Genomic DNA, 23,337 nt, shown 5'->3' with positions numbered 1-23,337 from the left:
GCTCATAAACTTATTAACCACCGCTTAACATCCCTTCCTTTCAAACCCTTCTCCAACCCTATCACACCACTAGGCCTCTACGATCAAGCAACAAAAATTAACTCACTGTTATCAAACCCAAAAACTCATCAGGAGAAGCCATATTTTCATGTACCATATCTAAACTTTGGAACAATCTTCCACCCTCTATAACTACTCTACCTTCCAGCAGCCTTTTCAAGACTGCGCTCAAATTCCACTTAAATTTGCACTGGCTTTGTCCTCTTTCTAATCCAGACTAACACCCCCACTCTTAACACCCCCCCCACCTAGACTCTTAACCCAACTATACTACCGCCACTACTAACCACAGTCAAAAATAGCTAGTTGTCTTTACATACTTTAACATCTTGTCTGACAACTTTGTTATTAATAGTATAAACAAAAATAAACTATCTTAACTTGCAACATTTGCTGTATATACTGTTGATAATCAATATCTTGTTATTGTATTAAAGCCAACAACCTGTAATGTTGTTTTCTATTGCTGCAACTTTGTATCGCTGTTTATCATGTACATGATGTGGAGCTTTTCTCCCCAGGCATCCACTGAAAAAGGACCTGCGTCTAGTCGTAATTTCCTGGTAAACAAATGTAAATAAATAAATAAAATAAAAATTATAACCTTGCACTTTTGGTGTGCTCTCTGCAGCTTTAAACCATGTCTCAGTGACCGCGCAGACATCAGCATTCTCTATGGTAAAGAGAGCTTCTACGGTGTGGAGTTTTTTGTTTAGACTCCCAGCACTGAGCAGTAATACCTTTAGATTTTCTTGGTTTTGATTTGCTATGTCAGAAGTACTTTCAGTTTGGCATTGCCTAAAAAAGGCACTATGTGGGGAAGACAATGTTTTAGCTAATATTCATAAGCATAGAGGGGAGAGGTGCAGACTATCCCTGACAAAGAGCGTGGCCTGTTGACCATCTTCTTCCATGCTAAAAAATATTGCAGTTCCTTAGAATGACACCAGAAACTAAGCCACTTATTAAAGTCAGTCATCTTTTGTTCATATTGTGGCATCATCCTTGGAGAAGGTAAAATGCTGCAGAATGATAGGCTCATACCAGCCTGAGACACCTATTGTGAAAGCTCCATGATGTCTCTCTTCATATCGTTTAAGTAGGTAGACTTGGATATTGGGGATATTCTTGACGCCTTTAATTATTATTATACTCTTCATAATAATATTCCTAACCCAGATGTTAACTCTTCCAAATTAATCTTAGAATCTCTTAATATTAAGACAATTCCAGAAAAATTAAAAACCAAAATTCAAACAAATATCACATAAAGAAATTACAGATAAAATTTAAAAAATAAATAAATAAATAAAAACAAGTAAAGCTCCAGGAACAGAGACCTCCGAAGCAGACATTCAAGCAACCTCCACCCCCCCACCACAAACCATGAAACACATACTTCACAAAACCAGTGTGCCACGCAATCACAGCCCTTAAGGCAAAATAACATATCCAACACACTAGTAATAGGTGACGCTAGTCAGGCACATGGACGTCCCACTCACTAGGCTGAACAAGGAGAATGTTACTGTTAGCTGCCTGTCGGGTGCCAGGATCCACCACATAACATAAGCACTCAGGTCACTCCAGAACAGCTACAAATATGACTCTGTCATTGTCCATGTTGGTGTGAATCACCTGAGCCGTACCTCCCTGGACTTCATGAAAAGAGACATGGAGGAGCTCTCTGATCACGTAGCCCAGACTGGTATGACCCTGACCCTGAGTAGCATCCTGCCCTCACCAAAAATGATACCACGGTACAGAGAAAAAATTATCAGTTTCAACAACTGGCTAAGCTTCTGGTGTCATTCAAAGAAGATCCAATGTCTGTCAACTTGTGATGACATGCTCGACAAGCCACGCTGCTTCGCTAGAGATGGCTTGCACCTGTCACCCCTAGGCTTTTGAATACTGGCCAAGGCAATTGCCACCCCCATAGTGCCTTTTTTAGGCAAGGCTCAAAAAACAAACCCACTGCTGTAAATAGCACAAGTAACAAAAAACTGAAGGTAATGCTACTCAGTGCCAGAAGTCTAAACCTCAAAATGCACGCTCTTGAGGCACTCCTCAGTATGGAGAAAATCGATATATGTGCCATAACAGAAACCTGGATTAAGGCTCCAGAGATCAGCCCAGCACTACCAGGCTACAACCCATACCATACGTTTCGGCCACAAAACCCAGACCGAAATACAAAAGGCGGGGCTGTATCCATATTCATCAAGGATACCCACACCTCCAGGTTAGTGGCACAGCACGATGCTTCAGAGATCATCCACATGCAATTAACAATGGAGAAAACTGCAATTCAAATTGTAGCTTGCTACAGATCACCCACCATGTCCCAGGACCCCCATTCTGCATTTCTGGAAACACTGGGAAGCATAAAGGTCCTACCAAACACCCTGATATTGGGGGATTTCAATTACCCAAACATTAAGTGGGAGAACTACTCAAGTACAAACATTTCCTAGAATTTATAAACTCAAATGCCCTGGATTAACTGATTAACACCCCCACCAGAGGTGACAACATATTGGACCTAGTCATCACCAACATGGGAGATCAACCCCTCGCTGGTTAGATCTGACCATAAACTAATCACTCTGGATATCCACATTCTACCCCCACCCCTGGTCAAAGAAACCACCATGAAAAACGTTTCAAAAACAAACTTCACATTACTTAAGACAGAGATGGAAAGTTTCAAAGTCCACATGCTAAAGGATAATGCTGTCCAAGCTGCAAAATCCTTTACTAATGCACTCTACGGACACCTACAGGAATGCATGGATCGTGCTATCCCAAGCAAAACCAAGACTCACTCCTCCAAGAAAAGGAAACCAGTCTGGTGGACCCCTGCTATAAACAAGCTATACAATAGAAGGAGGAAACTAGTACAGAAAAGAATAAAATCCCAAGAAGGGAAGACATCCCTGATCAGTATCAGCAAGAAACTATGATCCCTCATAAAATCATCCAAGGTTAGCTTCGAAAGAAAAATTGCCAAGGACTCCAAAGATAACCACAAGGCATTCTTTAGCTATGTCAAGAATCTAAGTGGCAATTCTCAGAACTGCTCAGAATTAGTGCAGAATGGCACAAAATGCACTGAACCGGCTGACATCACCAACATCCTGGCAGACAGGTTCAGTGCAAACTTCACCCCTTCTCCCCCCCCAAAAGGGCCCATAACCATATCAGAAGAATGTAGTGCCCCTGAAATCACAGACACTCAAGTTAAAACAGCCCTCTCCAAAGCCAAAAACACAACATCAATGGGACCGGACGGTGTCCCAGGCTGCATCCTACACGAGCTCCAAGATGAACTAGCCCCTCACCTAAACACACTGTTCAGACTCAGCCTTTCCACGGGCTACGTGCCCATAGAGTGGCACACAGCAACAGATATTCCACTCCACAAAGGTGGAGCCACAACAGACCCAGGGAACTATCACCCTATAAGCCTGACTAGCTTGGTCTGCAAGGCTATGGAGCACATCATCATGGATTTGATTGACAGAGACATTGGAAACCTCCAAACACTGGACCCTACCCAGTGCAACTTTGTTAAGGGCAGATCATGCCTCCTAAACCTGGTGGACTTCTTTGAGACAGTTACCAAGGCTATAGATGAGGGGAAAGGTGATCCACACAGCCTACCTAGACCTTGAAAAGGCCTACGACACCATTCCCCATTCAGGTATCATAGACAAGCTCACCAGCCTGAACATAAACACCTACATCATGAGATGAGTTGCCAACTGTCTCATGGACTGAACCTACATGGTAAGAGTAGCAGGAGCTAGGTTTGACTCTAAACCAGTTACAAGTGGCATTCCCCAGGGCTCAGTCCTAGGACCCCTCCTGTTCGGCATATACTTATCAGAGGTACAGGCAAGCACAGGAGGACTATGGCTGACCAAGTTCACTGACAACTGCAAACTAGGGGCCTGGTGTCAAAACCATAGCCTCAAGCTAAATGCCAAAAAGTGCATAATCATCCTCTATGGAAAAAACAAAGTACCCATAAGCTACTACATAGGTGGTAACCCCCTAAATACGGAAGACGTAATAAGGGATCTGGGGACCCAAGTAGATAGTAACCTTTCCTTTGATAATCACATTGCCAAAGTGGTCAGAAAATCCTTCTATGTGGCCCACCTAATCACAAAAGGGTTTGCATCCAGATCAAAAGAGGTCATTGTGCCCTTCTACTCATTACTCAACAGACCCATCATAGAGTACAACACCCCATTTGGGATGTACCCTACAAGACACCTGCAACAGCTGGAAAGACCACAGAAGTACCTCACCAAGAGGATCACTGGCCTCAAACAGATGCCCTATGCAGTTCAACTGAAGAAACTGCAGTTGTACTCGGTTGCATACCGCCTACTCAGAGGTGATCTCTGCCTGACATACAAGGCCATGTCCAACCCAGAATTGATGGACATGGTTCACCTAAAGAAAACCATATCCCCAAAAGCCACATGCTCTAGGGATCTAAATCTCACCACAACAATAAATAGGACATGCTGGAGGGATAGATTCCTATCCCAGAGGCTTCCCATGCTCTGGAACAAGATTCCAATCTACATTAGGCAGAGCTCCTCGCTAACTCTCTTTAAGAGAAACCTTGACGAGTGGATGGGAAACAGAAAGTTTACCCACTTTAATGGCTCTGCTGGAAAGAGGCACAGGGAATAATCTAAGGGGGTGACAAAAGCCAACACATTCCAGCTGGGCTTATAAATGCCTTCGGGCAGATAGCCTAGTACCTACCTATGAACCTATGAATGGATGGTATAGTAATAGAAATTTACAAACATTTCCTTCCTCTATCATATATTTTTTCATAAAACCTTCAATGAAATTCAATCTCAAGGAAATATTCCACCTTCTTAGAGATATTCGTTAATCACCCCTATTTTAAAAGAATATAAAGAACCTCCATTTTGTAACTCTTACAGACCCATGTCTCTCTTGTAAATAATGATTATAAGATTTTCATGTCCATCATTACAGATAGAATAAAAGAATCCTTAACACATATAATCAAGCATGATCAAACTGATTTTATACACAATAGACATACTCGTGATACTATTAGAAGAATATTATCTTATTGATTTTCTAAATAAGGAAAAAGAAGAAGATCTGATAATTAGTTTAGATATGGAATAGGTGTTTGACTCTTTAGATTGGGATTATTTATTTAAAGTTCTAAATTCATTTGACTTTGTCCTTCCTTTCATTTCCCTTTTAAAAAAATATCTATAATGACAACTTAGCTTATGTCAAACTAGGTCCTTTTACTTCAGAATCCATTCCTCTATCCAAAGTTACAAAACAAGGTTGCTCTTTATCTCCAATACTATTTGCTCTTGCTATTGAAATCTTTGCTATCCTTATTAGAAATAATCTAAAGATTAATGGTCTTGATGTATATAATCAGTATTCTTACAAAATTATGTTATTTGCAGATGTTGTTTTGCTAACAAGAGCAAGTCTTTTAAAATTGTAATCTTCAATAAATGTGTTTCAATCTATCTTGGGTCTTAGGTTTAATCTAATAAAATCTAACTATATGATTTTAAACAAAAAGAACAAAGTACACATTTGTCAAAATCACATTATTGGAAAACAAACAGATTCCCTTGATTATCTGGGTATACTTTTCCTTAGTTCTGTAGCTGACAGTAACAGCTAATTATAATAATATCATGAAAATAATTAATAACATCACTCAGTGGAATAAACTTTCTATCTCCTTTGAAGATAGACTTCAATTAATAAAAATGATTCTTCTACTCAAAAATATTATATATAACTTAAGCCTGTCTATTTTTGTGTAAAATATCTTATTAATGATATCAATAAACTCTTATTAAAATTTCTATGGTTTCCTAAAAGAAATAAAATAGCCTTTCTACATCACATTAAAACATGGGATCAGGGTGGGATTAATTTTCCAGATATTGAAACGTATATTAAAGCATGAGTATTAAACTCATCTTGACTTGGACAGATTGAAATTGTTTTTCTAATTGGAAATCTTTACATTTACCAGTTTTACAAGCTTATAATAATCTTTCAGCTAACATCTTCTTGAAAGATCAGTCTAATAAATTCTGGCACTTTCTTTGTTACATCACACAATATAATACTCCTAAACCTACAATATGTAAATTTATATATTCTATATTTAATAATTAAAAAAATTATTCTAGCTAATGTTGACACTAAAATCTGGTTTGATGCTTTATTTCTGTTTAGCAATATCAAAATTATTTTGACAAAGTAAATAACACATTTAGTTATTGGGAAACTAAACACTTTAGATGTTGGCAACAATGTATTAATGAATGTAGGAGCATAGGGTAATGTACAAGAGTGGAGGAAGATGCACACAGGTGGATTATATCCTATGTAGGAGGGTCAGTCTGAAGGAGATTGGAGACTGTAAAGTGGTGGCAGGGGAAAGTGTAGTTAAGCAGCATAGAATGGTGGTCTGTAGGATGACAGTGGTGATCAAGAAGAGGAGGAGGAGTGTGAAAGCAGTGCCAAGGATTAAATAGTGGAAGTTACAAAAGGGTGATTGTGAAGTGGAGTTTAGGGAAGAGTTAAGACAGGCACTGGGAGGCAGTGGAGAGTTAACGAATAGCTGGGTAACTACAGCAGAACTAGTAAGGGAGCCTGCTAGAAAGGTGCTTGGTGTGACATCTGGGCAGAGAAAGGAGGACAAGGAGACCTGGTGGTGGAATGAGGAAGTACAGAGGAAGAGGCTGGCAAAGAATTAGTGGGATTGTCAAAGAGATGAAGAAAGTAGACATGAGTATAAGGAGATTTGGCGCATGCAAAGAGAAAGGTGGCGAAAGCTAAGGATAAGGCATATGGAGAGTTGTATGAGAGATTGGACACTAAAGAGGGAGAAAAGGACCTGTACCAATTGGCTAGACAGAGGGCGAGAGCTGGGAAAGATGTGCAGCAAGTAAGGGTGATAAAGGATAGTGAGGGAAAGGTACTCACAAGAGAGGAGAGTGTGTTGAGTAGATGGAAAGAGTATTTTGAGAGGCTGATGAATGAAGAGAATGAGAGAGAGAAGGTTGGATGATGTGGGGATAGTGAATCAGGAAGTGAAACAGATTAGCAAGGAGGAAGTAAGGGCAGCTATGAAGAGGATGAAGAATGGAAAGGCTGTTGGCCCAGATGACATCCCAATGGAAGCATGGAGGTGCTTAGGAGAAATGCCAGTGGAATTTTTAACTAGATTGTTTAATGAAATTTTGGAAAGTCAGAGGATGCCTAAGGAGTGGAGAAAAAGTGTTTTGGTACCTATTTTAAGAATAAGGGTGATGTGCAGAGCTGCAGTAACTACAGAGGGATAAAATCAATCAGTCACAACTTGAAGTTATGGGAGAGAGTAGTAGAAGCTAGGTTAAGAAGGGAGGTGATGATTAGTGATCAGCAGTATGGTTTCATGTCAGGAAAGAGCACTACAGATGCAATGTTTGCTCTGAGAGTGTTATTGGAGAAATACAGAGAAGGTCAGAAGGAGTTGCATTGTGTCTTTGTAGACTTGGAGAAAGCATATGACAGGGTGCCTAGAGAAGAGTTGTGGTATTGTATGAGGAAGTTGGGAGTGGCAGAGAAGTATTTAAGAGTGGTACAGGATATGTACGAGGGTAGTGTGACAGCGGTGAGGACTGCAGTGGGAGTGACAGATTCATTTAAGGTGGAGGTGGGATTACATCAAGGATCAGCTCTGAGTCCTTTCTTATTTACAGTGGTGATAGACAGGTTGACAGATGAGATCAGACAGGGGGCCCCATGGACTATGATGTTTGCAGATGACATTGTGATCTGTAGTGAGAGTAGGAATCAGGTTGAGGAGACTCTGGAGAGGTGGAGATATGCTCTAGAGAGCAGAGGAATGAAGGTCAGCAGGGCTAAGACAGAATATATGTGTGTAAATGAGAGGGAGGGTAGAGGAATGGTGAGGATGCAGGGAGTAGAGTTGGTAAAGGTGGACAAGTTTAAGTACTTGGGATCAACAGTTCAAAGTAATGGTGAATGTGGAAGCGAGGTGAAGAAGAGAGTACAGGCAGGGTGGAATGGGTGGAGAAGAGTGTCAGGAGTGATTTGTGACAGATGGGTACCAGTAAGAGTGAAAGGGAAGGTCTACAAGAGGGTAGTGAGACCAGCTATGTTATATGGGTTGGAGACAGTGGCATTGACAAAAAGGCAGGAGTCAGAGCTGGATGTGGCAGAGTTAAAGATGTTAAGATTTCTACTCAGTGTGACTAGAACGGATAGGATTAGGAATCAGTATATTAGAAGGTCAGCTCATTTTGGACAGTTTGGAGACAAAGCAAGAGAGACGAGATTGCGTTGGTTTGGACATGTGCTGAGGAGGGATGCTGAGTATATTGGGAAAAGGATGCTAAGGATGGAGCTGCCAGGTAAGAAGAAAAGAGGAAGGCCTAAGATAAGGTTTATGGACGTGGTGAGAGAGGACATGCAGGCGGTTGGTGTGACAGAGCAAGATGCAGAGGATAGGAAGAAATGGAAAGAGATGATCCGCTACGGTGACCCCTAACAGGAAAAGCCGAAAGATGATGATGATGAGAGTCAAAGAAATTTCAGCTTATAAAATATTTTGATTTGGATCCTAATGATTGGTTAATGATCCAAAGTGTAATAGCTCATTCCCATCATCTTTGTAGAACTCATAGCAACTCATTCTTTTAAAGAAATCCCTAAACTGATAAACTATTTATATAAAATTATGTATAATAAAGCCCTAATAAGTAATTCAACTTCAAAATTATACAAAATCTTAATAAGATACAAGACAAAAAACACACAATAAATATTAGAATCGTTTTACTACGGGTCATTTTTCTTGTTTGCTCTATGAAAACAAAGTTAAAATTTTACCTTCAGCCAAATTTACATCTTGGTCACAGTAGTTCAGTATATTTACTTGGAAGTTCTTGCATAATGCATTTGTAACTCCAAATACGTAAACTAAATTTGGTAAAATTAATAATATTTCTTGTTGGAGATGGGGGCAAGACTGTAAAGCTGATTGGTAACACATATTTTATAATTGTTCTCTGTGAAAGCAATTTTGGTGTGATTTAGATGATTTTTTAAAAAACGTTATTTTCTGACTCATTTTCACTATCAAAATGTCTCCTAAATTGTATTATCATATTAAATTAATGGTGACAATGTATACAAATATGTACTTTGACTATATTAGTGTAACCTTTATTAGTGTTTCAACTATTTTGATTTTTTCTTTGGAGCTTTTCTCCCCGGGCCTCTACTGAAAATGGACATGTATCTAGTTAGACTAGCCCGGTCAACAAATGTAAAATAAATGTAAAATAAAAATAAAATAAAATATTTAATTATATTTAATATTAATGGCAGCCTTGATTTGAATAAGGATAACTTATCTCTACTTTGGACCATAATTGTAGTTGCTAGGAAAAGTATAACCAGAAAATGGAATTCTACTGACGACATTTTATCCTTTTTAAAAGAAACAGCTCACAAGGAAACCAAAGTTAAAGAACGTCAGATTCATCCTAAACTTTTCATCAGCAGTCAAGAGTCTTTGGATGAATGTGATTTCTCTCACTGACATTCTCTAGATGGACTCTGACTCTCCATAATGGGAACTAGAGCTTGTTTATTTGTTTCTTCATTTATTCGTCTAGGAATGTAATAGTTTACTTTTTTCAGGCCTTTGTGTATATTATAAATTGTTTATTTTGGTTAATATTTTTTATTCTTTGTTAGATTGAGTTAAAAAAGGTACTTTACTCAACTACAGATTAAAATCTTCTATATCGCTTGATGATGATACTATAATTTGTCCAGATTTGATATCATCAGTATATTTTGCCATCCAGATATAGGAATGCTTTGATATCTGAGCAAAAAACTATATTAAATAACATTCAGCTCAGTACTGAGCCTTGCAGAACCCCTTAAAGCATGCCAGTCATGTTAGATAGCTAGTATAATGTATGGGTTTATCAGATTTTCACGTATTACATCAGTAATTACATTATGTGGAATACTGTCAAAAGTCTTAGAAGGCTCTATATATACCACAACATCAACAAGAGACAAACCCCAATCCAAGGCCAAAGTCACAGGGTCATAAAAAGTTATCATATTACTAAATGTTGATCAGTTATAGGTAAAACAAAGTTGAGACAGATCCAGCAGTCAATCTTTTAAGTAGTATTTTAGGACAGCTAAAGAAGAATTTATAGTTATCTTTGGCTACAGAGACCAGCCTAAGTTCATGACCCCCTTTAATGGACCTGTATTAGTTTTAATTTTTTTTCTTTTTTTTTTTTTTGCAATACTTTTGAAATGTTTTCTTTGTGAAGTGGAGAGAGTTCTGAATACAGTAAACAATGCAATCAGTTTATTTCTTTTTTGTGGAGTTAATGTGTGGTAGTGGAACACCAGAGTCGTCTAATTTTCAAGTCTTCATGATAGTTGATTCTGGTAGGGGCTGCTAGCTCTATGCATTTTTCTTAATGGGTGTAGAATTCTTTAGTGAAGCTTGCTGCTGCATTAAGGTCACAAGTGAATTTTGGTATTTTTTGTACAGATATGGAGGTGGGCACATGTATAGATTTTAAATTCAGTGGGATTTGCTGTAGTGGCTTTGGGGAGTTTAAAGGAGAATGTCACATGCTTGTGGTCAGATATCACTGGGGAAAGAGACTAGAGGACTAGTGTAAGACACAGCCATATTTCTAAGAATCTGGTGAAGAATATCGTGCCCCCTATTAGGCTTATTTACTAAGAGGGAGTTTGTGTTTATCAATTCTAGCAATTTTTGAGCATAATCCTACATTACATGTTCCAGTTTACTAAATGATAATTAAAGTCACTGAAAATAATGAAATCTTTGCTAAAAGGGATGATATCATTTACAACACTGTGGAATAGTATGTGGTCATTGGGAGACAAAGAGGGTGTTCTTTAACAAGTTATTATTGATAATTAATCCTATCTGCTACTTTTTATTGTTTTACATTACTTGTAATGTTATGTCATGTCACATCATCTCATGTGTTATGTCATGTCACATCATCTCATGTGTTATGTCATGTCACATCATCTCATGTATTATGTCATGTCACATTATCTCATGTGTTATGTCATGCCACATCATCTCATGTATTATGTCATGTCACATCATCTCATGCATGTTATTTTTCATTATGTGGATCTTCTATGAATAATTGTCTTGTTTAATTAAAATATGATTATTCAACCCCCCAAACATTTAAAACTATGAGATATCACTAGTCAAAATACCACCAACGTTGCAAAACACAAAAAAAATATATATTTTTTTTACTGAGGAAGACCCCCTGCACCCTCAAACTGTATATATAATAACATTGACACAACACAAAACTCAGAAGAAAGAGAAAAATACATCACTAACTTCCTTGCTGTTCTCTGAATCTAGCCATTATGACAGGATGCTAGCAATCTTTTATTGTCGACATTCTGAACATCAGTCAGCTATCTGGTGAGAAAGAGTAGGGCTCCCCTTTAAGTTATTTTCTGTTATTTTACAATTTGTTATGTTATATCAAACCTTCTCATTACTTGGACTGGTATGTTTTCTGTAAGTTTTGGCTGCCATTCCTTTACACTGTTTGCATACTGCTCCAGTTGTTAATCAGTATATCTTTCTGACTTATTTATATTATTACCTTTCTGATTCTAATCTTTAAGTTTTTTTTTCCAAAAACAGCATCTTTATGTACTACTGTACCCATCTTTTTCAGAAAAAACTAATAAATGCAATTGTTTGTGTGAATTATCCCCAATTATACAAAGACTGGCCCAAAACATTCAAAAATGAGCACGCTGATTGCCCAGCCCAACCAGCGTGCCCGTTGTAAATTCGAGAATATACTAATGGAAAAAGATCTGGTCACTTGGACTTTTTCCGTTAGTATATCCTCTGATTTTTTTTCTTGTCTAGAGGTAGCAACGGAGCAAGAAAGATCTCCATTGCTTTAATCTTGTTATGTTAAATGAGTTTAACATAGCGAGATAGCTTAAAAAAAGCAACGGAGATCTTCCTTTCTTTGTTGCTTTTTTTAAAGGTATCTCACTATGTTAAACTCATTTAACATAGCGAGATAGCCTAAAAAAATCAACAGAGATCTTCCTTTCTCAGATGCTTTTTTTAAAGGTATCTCACTATGTTAAACTCATTTAACATAGCGAGATAGCCAAAAAAAAATCAACGGAGATCTTCCTTTCTCGGATGCTTTTTTTAAAGGTATCTCACTATGTTAAACTCATTTAACATAGTGAGATACTTAAAAAGCAACAGAGATCTTCCTTTCTCCATTGCTACCTCTGCACAGCACTGATGTACTGTGTAAGCATGGGAACACGACCCTTAAACATGCGCAGTACCTCAGAAATGCCCCTGGATACCTGCAGAAGGGTAACACGGAGTCATTATACAATGACATTGTTTAAGAAAAGTACGTTTTTTTTCTTAAATAATGTCATTGTATAATAGCAATAATCCACGGCGGGTTGTGGGCAATGCTGGATTTACCCATTCTTATCGGGCTTCGCCCTTGTGACCAAACCCACACCAGCCGTGGGTAAATCCTGCATTACCCACACCCATCCATGGGTTATTGCTTAAATATACATGTGATAAATAGGTTATTTCTTAGTTATGCTGTTTATCTTTTAGTTATGCAAAAATATAATTATTAGAAGTTTATACTCCATACACAGAAGGTCAGATACTGATATTTAAGCTGTACAGTTAGATCAAGTGAGTAATTTTGTAGATAAAATGAAGTCCTGTGGTTAGAATACCAAAATCAGAGCCAAGTGGTTACATGTTCATAACTCTGTAGTAACATGTCAGGCAAGCCATTGAACCATGCAGAGTGACAACAGCAGGAAGATGTGGGACACATAGTGGAAGTGAGATGGCAAATTAATGGACTATAAAATGTAACTTTAAAATGAGGGCCTTTACCTATGTTATGTTGTCCAGACATGGACTTGTTGAAGTCTGTCAGAGACTGTATAATAGTCCAGGACCTGCACTGTTTGAAGAAGGTTTGGTGTGACAGAGAATGTTTATAAGGGAAGGGCTAGGAAGGCAGATTAGATGGATGTTAACAGGGCTCCAGTCCAGCAGATGAAATCCCATAAAATAAACTGGGAATGAATAATAACAAGGTGGGAATTATAACAGTTTAACAAGGTGTTAAATGGTACAGAAACAGGACGTAGAATTTAGGCGATGGTGCTTTTAAATGGTTTCCACTCCCTATAGAGAATGCTTTGTATAGATATGGTACAGGGATCAGAGCAGCTACTTGCCCCATTGGGCATGATTATTGGGAAGCTCTTGTGAGACCTGCAGTGCAGACCTTTTCTGTTTGTTGTGCACATGTAGCTCAGTGAAAACACACATTATATGGTGTTAATGGCGGTTTGGTACCGAAAGAAATTTATACAAAAGCCTAGGTGTGACCCTTACAAGCAGAATAAGGATCTGCTCAGTAATGCATGGAGGACACTGAAGCTTTGAACAGTACTACCAGAGATACACAGCATTCACAAAGTAGGAAAGGAAGTCAGGTTATCAGGAAGTGACATCATGGCACTGAAGCAGTCTGACAATGTTTTAGTTAAAGTAAACCAGAAGTGCAGTAACAGAACTAATGAAATTACTTTCAAAGAAATAGAAGACATTTGTTTATGTGGTACAGTATTAAGATTTGTTTTGGAGTACAGTGTCCAGTTCTGGAGGTTACAGCTCTGCAAGGACATAGAATACAGGAGATATAAAGGAGCACAAACCATGTGGTTAAAGGACTTCAGAACAAGTCATGCAAACAGACAGGAGAGAGGTTATAAAGACAGACACATTTTAGGAAGGAGCACTATGCAAAAACTTATCAAGAAAAAAGGTATTTCAAGCATGAATGGCATGGAATAGAAGTGAGAGGAGCATAACTCATGGGAGCATTAAGAACAGCTTCAAAGAAATATTAACAGGCAAAAGTCAGAGCTTGACAGAAGGAATGGTGAAGAATTACACAGTTGTGCAAGTTAAGCATGCATGAGATACATGTAAGGAAGGGAATTTGTAGGTGAAGAACAGGAACCTTCCAGGTATACACCTCAACATACATACTCCATTGTTTAGCACTAATGCAATGTATATTCTTCTAACAAAAAAAATTAAAGAAAACACATTTTCATATGTCAGATTAGCTTCTTGATCAGATGAGAACTCTTATGTTTAAATTCCCTTACCTCTTCAGTATACAAACAACAGGCTTATTTTCAGCTTCACAAAATGGATGATATGGCTGTAAGGAGAAAACTGGTCACATAGAATAGGAGGAGGAAGGACAGTGCAGCAAACTTGGCTTTGGATCCTGATAACACTACTCAGGGGAGGACAGACTAGAAATGGTGAGGGGAATTGTGGTGAGGAAGAGTCTTATGAAGACAGTTTGTTATGTCATCAGAACAGGGATAGAGTCATGCCCATCTGACTCCAGTGTAAAGATAGTATAATATTCATAATCTCAGCTTATGCCCTTCAACAGTGTTGTGATGGTGAGGAAAAGAGCACATTCAGGCAGTAGTTGTAGAACCTAAAAGATAAACAGAACCTTTTTTAATACAAGGTCGCGAGCCACGCACTCCGAGATCAATGAGCCAAGAGAGGAAGAAATGCAAGGTCTTTTAGATGACAAATATTTGGTTTACAATATCTCAAGCTGTGTATAGACTGATGATGAGTTGAGAATCTTGGATAAAAGCCTTACATTTATACCTGTCACCTATTCCCCTCTAAGTGAGTTTGTAATAGATTTGAAGTGGTATGGACGTAATGTAACACTACGACACATCTTTGGTAATAGTGTCCAGCAAGTGAGCATCTGCAAGAGACCTAGCACCTTTGTTCCCTTAATGAACCCCATGGTTAATATGTTTCTATGACTTTGTGAGAATGAGGTAGCTTCCTTCAGACAATGAGGCAAAGGCAAACTTTTTCATAACCTGTCTACCCATGAGTATAAAGCCTTGCAAGAGCTTCGTAAGAGAGATGATATTGTAATAAAACCTGCAGATAAAGGAGGTGCCATAGTTATCATGGACTCGACTCATTATGTCAGAAAAATGTTGGAATTACTAAACAATGACAACACTTATCTACCAATTAGCAGAAAGCAAGTAGTTGGTCTTGTTAAAAATGTACATGATACTCTCTATGATTTACTAATGTCTAGGCACATCACTAAAGAGAAATTTGACTTTTATGAAGTTCTTCATCCAGTGATACCTAGCCTTGGTGGGCTACCTAAGGTACATAAGTGTCTAGATAATCTTCCTATGTGTCTTATCGTTTCAGGTAGTGGATGGGTCACCAAAACTATTTCCATTTTCTTGGAAACAGAACTGAAAAAAATTGCTTCCTACAGCAGGCATAGTTCTTAAGGATACAGCTCATTTCTTAGAATGACGACACGAGAAGCTTGGCAATAGCCAGGCCTTTGATGATCTCTTAGCCACCTTGGATGTGAAGAGTTTATTTATGGTGATACCCAACTCCTATGGGGTTGAGACCATCAGGAGGTATTCCAAATATCGGGATTATAGATGTTGATCTGGTATGCAGGTTGTTAGAACTGACCTTAGAAAAAATGTCTTCCTGTATGGTGAGCAACTTTACTGACAGAGATGGGGAGTAGCGATGGGTACCCCATGCGCTAATAGTCATTCTAACCTCTTCCTTGCACAGTGGGAGAAGGACTGGATGGATAGATTAAGTACTGACTGGGCCTCCAGATTAATTTTTATAGCAGGTTTGTCGATGATATTTTCTTTGTATGGTCAGGGAATGATACTAGTCTTAATGACTTTGTGATCCATCTGGGACAGACCACCACTTTTCTGAAATTTGATCTGCATATTTCCAGAAAAGAGATTGAGTATCTAGATGTCAAGATTCATCTTGATCCCATTAAGAGAATTAGTACCAATATCTATAGGAAACCGGCCTGGTAAAATCATATGCTTCATCCCATGAGCATGCATTCCCAGCATATATTTACCAACTTAGTGGAGAACCAGGTGCAGCAGGTTTCCAGACTGTGTACAGAAGATGAGGCATTTTCAACTGAATATCAAAAGGTTCTCAATGATTTTTGGGATAGTAGGTACAAGGTGAACTGGACTCATGAACAAGCCATGGACTTGAGGTCTAGGAAGGGTTAACCCTTCTACTCCCATAGATGTGGTCAACCTGATAAATAGGGTCATAGGTTCATAGGTTGGTACTAGGCTATTGGCCCTAGGGCCTATAGAAGCCTACCCATAAGAATTATCTAGTTATTTCTTCCCAGAATATTTACTTCCCTGGTCCCCTGTCTAGCAGGGTGACTGATGTGATCTGCGGGGCAAATTTCCTATCTCCCATCCAATCGTCAAGGTTCCTTTTGAAGAGGGCCAAAGAGGCACTCAGCTTGACATGTATGGGCAGTCTATTCCAAAGTATGGGGAGTCTCTGTGTCAGAAACCTATCCCACCAGCATATTTTGTTCATTGTGATGACCAGGTTTAGCTCTCTGGAACATGTGGCTCTGAGGAATTGGGATTTCTTTAAGTGTAGCATGTCCAACAGCACTGGGTTTGACATGGCCTCGTATATTAAGGAGAGATTGCCTCTGAGTAGGCGATATGCGACAGAGTATAGCTAGAGTTATTTTAGACAGTCAGCATAGGGCATCTGCTTTAGGCCTGTAATTCATTTAGTGAGGTATTTCTGTGGCCTTTCCAGTTGTTGCAGATGTTTTGTGAAGTACATACCGAGCGGGGCATTGTACTCTATAATGGGTCTAATGAGGGATGAGTACAGTGGGACAATGACCTCTTTTTCTGGATGAAAAGCCCTTAGTGATGAGGTGTGCCACATAGAAGGATTTCCTGACTGTTGTGGCTATGTGGTTAATGAAGGTGACACCACTGTCCACCTGTGTCCCTAAGTCCCTTATCACACTTTCGGTTTTAGTGTACTGCCAGTTATGTGGTAACTGATCTATACATAGTTTTTCCCAAAGGGGATAACTATACATTTCTTGGCATTGAGCTTGAGCCCATGGCTCTGGCACCAAGTATCTATTTCTGTAAGGCCCTTTTGTAGAATATCCACATCATTTAGGGATTCAATAATGGCTCCCAGTTTGCAGTCATCTGTGAACTTTGTTAGCTAGAGTCCCTTAGTACTGGCCTGTACTTCGGAGAAGTAGATGCCAAACAAGAGCAGTCCCAGGACTGAACCCTTAGGTACTCTGCTTGTTACTTGTCTGGAGCTGGATTTTGAATCGGCTACTTTTACAGTGTGGGTTCTGTCAGTAAGCCAGTTGGCAACCCATCGAGTGACATAGGGATTAATGCCCAGCTTGGTAAGTTTATCTATGATTCCAGAGTGGGGGTTGGTGTCAAAGGCCTTGGCAAGGTCTAGATAGGCTGTGTGGACTGCCTTACCCTCGTCCATAGCTGTGGAGACTGATTCAAAAAAGTCAATCAGGTTGAGGAGACAAGATCGGCCCTTTACGAAACCAAACTGGTTGGGGTCCAGTGTTTGAAGGTTGCCAATGTCTTTGTTTATAAGTTCCATGATAATGTGTTCCATGGCTTTGCAGATCAGGCTCGTTAGACTGATGGGACAATAGTTCCCAGGATCCAAGGTGAATTCCCCCTTGTGAAGTGGGATATCTGTAGCTGTGCGCCATTTGTTGAGCACAAAGCCTGAGGTGAGGCTATGATTAAACATGACACTTAGGTGAGATGCCAGTTCATTCTGTAGTTCATGTAGTACACAGCCCGGGATGTTGTCTGGTCCCATGGATACTGTATTCTTAGCTTTGGAGAGTGTGTTTTTTACCTGTGTGGCCGTGATTACTGGAATTTGGCAATCTTTTGGGCCCTTTAGGGGGTGAGAGGAGGGTGAAGTTGGCACTGAATCGATCTGCCAGGATATTTTTAATATCCTTGGGATCAGTATATTTAATGCCATTCTGTTGTAGCTCAGAGCAGATCTGAGCATTGCCATTTAGATTCTTGATATAACTATAGAATGCCTTGTGCTTTTCCTTGGAATCTTTGGCAATTTTCTTTTCATAACTAGCTTTGGAGGATTTTATGAGGGATCTCAGCTTCTTACTGAGGTTGGTAAGGGAGGTTTTTTTTGCATTCTGGGATTTTCCTCTTTTCTGCAATGGTTTCTTCCTTCTGTTATATAGTTTGTTTATGGCAGGAGACCACCAGATTGGGTTCCTTTTTTTGGAGGAGACCATCTTGATTCTGTTTGGAAAGGCATGATTCATGCACGAGTGGATGTGCTCGTACAGTGCCTTAGTGCAGGATTCAGCAGTCGAACTTTCAGTATCCATCTGCATGTGTGTCATGAAATTTGTGACTTCTGACTTGAGTAGCATGAAGTTGGCTGTGGAGAATTTTTTTGGGAGGTTTCCCTACTGGGGGTGGGGGTGGGATGTGGATGTCAAGGGTGATCAGCTTATGGTCAGACCTGAACAATGAGGGGGTGACCACTGGTGTGGAGTATCGATCTTTCATATTGGTAATGACCAGGTCTAGGATATTTAAGCCCCTGGTGGGAATATGGATTAGTTGGTGCAGGGCATTGGAATTTGTGAATTCCAAGAACCGTTGGGCAAAGGTGATGGTACCCAAGTAGTTTTCCCAATTAATGGCAGGGTAATTGAACTCACCCAGTATTAGGGTGTTTGGTTGTATCTTAATATTTTCTAGTATGTTTAGAAAGGTGTAGTGAGAATTTTGAGACATGGTGGGGGATCTGTAGCAAGCTACAATTTGGATTGAAGTCTTACCTGGTGTTAGTTGCACCTGTAGAAATTCAGATGCATTGTGTTGGGCAACTAGCCTGGAGGTGTGAATATCCTTGGTGAATATGGACACTCCTCTGCCTTTAGTGCTTCGGTCCTGGTTTGGTGGCCAAAAAGTGTGGTAGGAGTTGTAGCCTGGTATTGCAGGGGTGCTCTCTGGAGTCTTGAACTCGGTCTCAGTTACTGCACAGATATCAATGTTCTCCATTTTCAGGAGTGCCTTGAGAGAATGCATTTTGAGGTTTAGACTTCTAGCATTGAGTAGCATTACCTTCAGATTTTGCATGCTTATATCTGTTATGGTGGTGGTTTTGTCCTTTGAGCCTTGCCTAAAAAAGGGACTATAGGGGTGGCAAGGGCCTTAGCCAGTAACCTGAATCCCAGGGGTGACAGGTGCAGACCATCTCTGGCAAAGCATCGTGGTTTGTCAATCATGTCATCCCAGGCAGACAGATACTGGATCCCCTTTGAATGACACCAGAAACTTAGCCAATTGTTGAAGTCAATAATTTTGTCCTTATACTGTGGTATCATTCTGAGCAAAGGCAGGATGCTGCTCAGGGCTAGGGTCATACCTGCCTGGGCCACATGATCTGAGAGCTCTTCCATGTCTCTTTTCATGTAGTTCAGGGAGGTACATCTCAAGTCATTCACTCCAACATGGACAATGACAGAGTCATATTTGTACTTATGGAGTGACTTGAGTGCATGCATTATGTGCTGGATCCCGGCCCCCGACAGGCAGCTGACAGTAATTTTCTCCTTGTTTAGCCTGGTGAGTGGGACATCAGTGTGCCTGACTATAGAGTCACCTATGACTAAAGTGTTGGGTACGTTGTCTTGCCTTAGGGGTTGTTGTTTGGTGGCACACTGGTGTTTTGAGCTATGTGTCACTTTGGTTGTGATTGGTGTTTGTTTGTGTTTCAGCTTCGAAGGTGCTTGTTGCTTGGGCAGGTTAATGTTAAGGGCCTACCCATATGTGGGTTTAGTGTTGCTATGTGTGGGTGTTGATGGTGTGGGTTTTGAAGGGCTATGTTTTGCTTGAGGTGTAGTGCAGGTGTTAACCTTCTCCTCTTGACTGTCTAGCACAATCTTGGTTGGAGAGAGCTTTGCTTCCAGTTTAGCTATGTAAGGGCATCTCTCGCAGGTTGTAGTGTTGGGTTGTAGGAGGAAAGGGTTGTCTGTGTACGAGGCAATTGCTACATTGCCCCAGTGTGCCCAGATTCACCAGGTGGACAGAAGAAATCACTGGAAGCTGACCCTTGGACAGCCCTGGTTTGGTGCTTCTTTTCTAAAGTACAGGAGCTGTTTTCCCTTACCTTGGCAAGGTACTGTGCAATTACAGGCTGTTTAGTGCCTACCATTAATTTCTCCTTATTAACAAGGAGAATTGAGTGCTTGTATCAGTTTAAGGCTTCCTAGAGTTTTCCAGCAGGTTTTAGAGCAAGTGCTAGTCACAGGGCTTCAGATTTTAGTGCTACTACTGAGAAACCAGCTAGTTCTAAGAGAAAATTTGAAGAGCAGACTTTCTGGCACCACTTTATTTATTTATTTCACATTTGTTAACTGGGATAGTCCAACTGGATACATGTCCATTTTCAGTGGAGGCCCGGTGAGAAAAGCTCCAAGGAGACAAATTTACAAGACATAAAGACAATTATTAGATACATATTTCAACTAGGTCTACTAAGGGTATCTAGTTGAGAACACATATAAGTCTTAAGCCATAGACAGACACAGTTATCAATAAGTTTATAAACAACAATAAATTGTGCAAACTAACACAAAATTACCATCATTCTTTTGTTGTGGTGTACAGTTTTCAGCAGTTGAATCAAGAGACTATTGTTTAAGCCAAGAGTTGCATTAGTATAGGAGTGGTACTGGGGTTAGTCTGGTGTGGAGCAGGGACATAGCCATTCGCTGCTTAGGTGACTTTTGATAGATTCTTTAAATTTGGGTAGGGAGGTTTCCAGGGTTATAGATGCTGGCAGGGACTTCCAGATTTTGGCCACATAAGAAGAGTAAAGGGAGTCACCAGCATGGTCGTGTGTTCTAGTAACTGTTAACAGTAGCTTGTCTGTGGAGCTGAGTTGTCTAGGACAGGAGTATTGTTGGATTATGTTACTTAATGAAGGTGGTATATTTGGTTGGTAGAGTAGCTTGTGAGTGATGATCAGCTGATTATAGATTAGTATATTTGGTAGTTCAAGCCAGCCCAATTGCTTTAGGTTATGACAGTGATGTGTTCTGAAGGAGCTATTATTAGCAAATTTGGCTATCTGATTATAGCAGGTGGCCATTTTGTTGGTTTCTGTTTTGGATAGATTGGTCAAGATTGGTGATGCATACAGTAGTGTTGAGAGAAGGTGGGTACGAGCAATTGGTGGATCTAGCATAATGGGTCAGGAAGGATTTGTGTTTGTAGAAACTACCTAGCTTTTTATTTGTATTTTTAATATCCAGATTTATGTGTATATCAAATTTTAACTTGTTATCAATGGTAATACGTAGAAGTTTTGTATGGGATTCAGGTGAGATAGGGGTACCGCTTTTAGAGTGGATAGTGAAGGAGGAGGTAGGAGCAGTAGTTAGTGAGGGATGAAATAGTAGGAGCTTGTTTTTTGGGGTTATCAAACCATTGTCAGTGAGCCAGCTTTCGACTGAGTGAAAATTATCCTGGGTTTTTATGTGTAGATCTGCTAAGGTAGGGGCACTGCATATTATAGTTGAATCATCCAATAGTGTAAAGTTTGTTTGTGTCTTTCGGCTTTTCCTGGATAGGGGTCGCCACAGCGGAACTCCGGACCGCTAATGATTGGCAGTAGATTTTTACGTACTGTCTTGCCGGGCCTAACGTACAACCTTCAACGAAGGAATGCCCATTCATGCATGTCGCCACACAGAAGGCGCTCTAACTGAAAATCGAATGGGCAACGTCTAACTGTGAGGCAACAACGCTACCGCAGCACCACCACCGCAGTTCCATCCAATAGTTTAAAGTGCTAGACTAATAAGCTAATAAAAGTGCAGGAGAGCAGACAACTAGCAGATCTAAAGAAAAAAATTGAAGAGCACTGCTCAGAAGCTTACAAAAAGTCCTGCATACAGCAGATCTGTATCTGGGCTACACTAGTTCAAGGAAAGGTAGGAACAGTTTTTTTTTTTTTCTTAATAGAAAGTGAAGAGGCAGAAGATAATGAGATAATTCAATATGCAGAAGCTAAAGGGGTGGGCCTTTGCTAAGTTCTCACTATAAACAGTAGAATGAGCTGATGTAATGTGACTGGGGGGGTATCCAGTATCAACTTTATACCAGAGTCATGCAACTCAAAGCCACCATGACATAAGACCACCACAAAAACATATTAAATCATAAGTGCAAATGAAAAATGAGAATAAACTCTTATCTTTTCTGAATATCACAACAGACAGTAAGTCAGTCTGTCAGCAACAGCTTGAGTAACAGGTATATCTGATTTAAGGCACAGAAAGCAGAAAACAGACCTATTATCCAGACAATACAGTTGCAGGAATGCCCTGCCCAGATGAAACCAGTTCTGTTCACTTTCTCTCACTAAGTAAGCAGATAGGCCTCTAGACAAAGGATTTCATTACAAACTGAGGTCAACACTAATAGATATTAGCTCTATCTCACAACAAAAAGGACAGTAAAAAGCAGTTGTACAGATTACAGAGATGTTAAATCAAAAGTTAAAGGACGTGAATCCAGGAAAACCCTACTGAGATGCCATCTGACATACAGTTTGAATTCAGCCATAGTCTATGAAACAATTAGGAAATATTGGAAAGTTCTAATTTCGGACCCTGAGGTAAAAGAAATAGTTGGTGATAAACCAAGTTTTGCATTTAAAAATAGGAGGAATTTGAAATGATTACTTTGCCATAAAGATGGTTCTCATGGCAAGGAGAGGGATGTAACTCGACTTCAAACTCAAAAGAAAGGAACGTGGAGATGTGATTCATGTAAGGCTTGCTCAACCATTTGTACCACCAATGTGTTTCTTCACCCAACAACAGGACGTTCTTATACCTGCAATGGTTATGCTAATTGTAATAGTAGACATATTATCTATCTAGCAACATGTAATCAATTCAGTGCCTACTATGTAGATAAGACCAACAGAGCCTTTAAAGGAAGAATTTTACACCACCTCTCAGACATCAGGAATGATGTGTCAACTAATGCACTTGTGACTCACATAAGAGATAATCGAGCACATCAATTTAAGTTTATGGCTTTAGCTAAATTGGAGGACAATCC

At 39.7% G+C, this 23,337-nt stretch overlaps 1 protein-coding gene across 1 annotated transcript in view; it reads left to right on the top strand.

Moving 5' to 3' along the window:
* LOC122790164 (interferon alpha/beta receptor 1-like) overlaps nucleotides 1-23,337 on the top strand; it is an 809,243-nt gene that overhangs the window by 570,162 nt on the left and 215,744 nt on the right. The window lies entirely within an intron of this gene.

The sequence above is a fragment of the Protopterus annectens genome, chromosome 15.part0 (genome assembly GCF_019279795.1).
Source record: "Protopterus annectens isolate FY-2018-M chromosome 15.part0, PAN1.0, whole genome shotgun sequence".
Lineage (NCBI taxonomy): Eukaryota > Metazoa > Chordata > Ceratodontiformes > Protopteridae > Protopterus > Protopterus annectens.
This window is presented reverse-complemented; position numbering and strand designations above follow the sequence as displayed.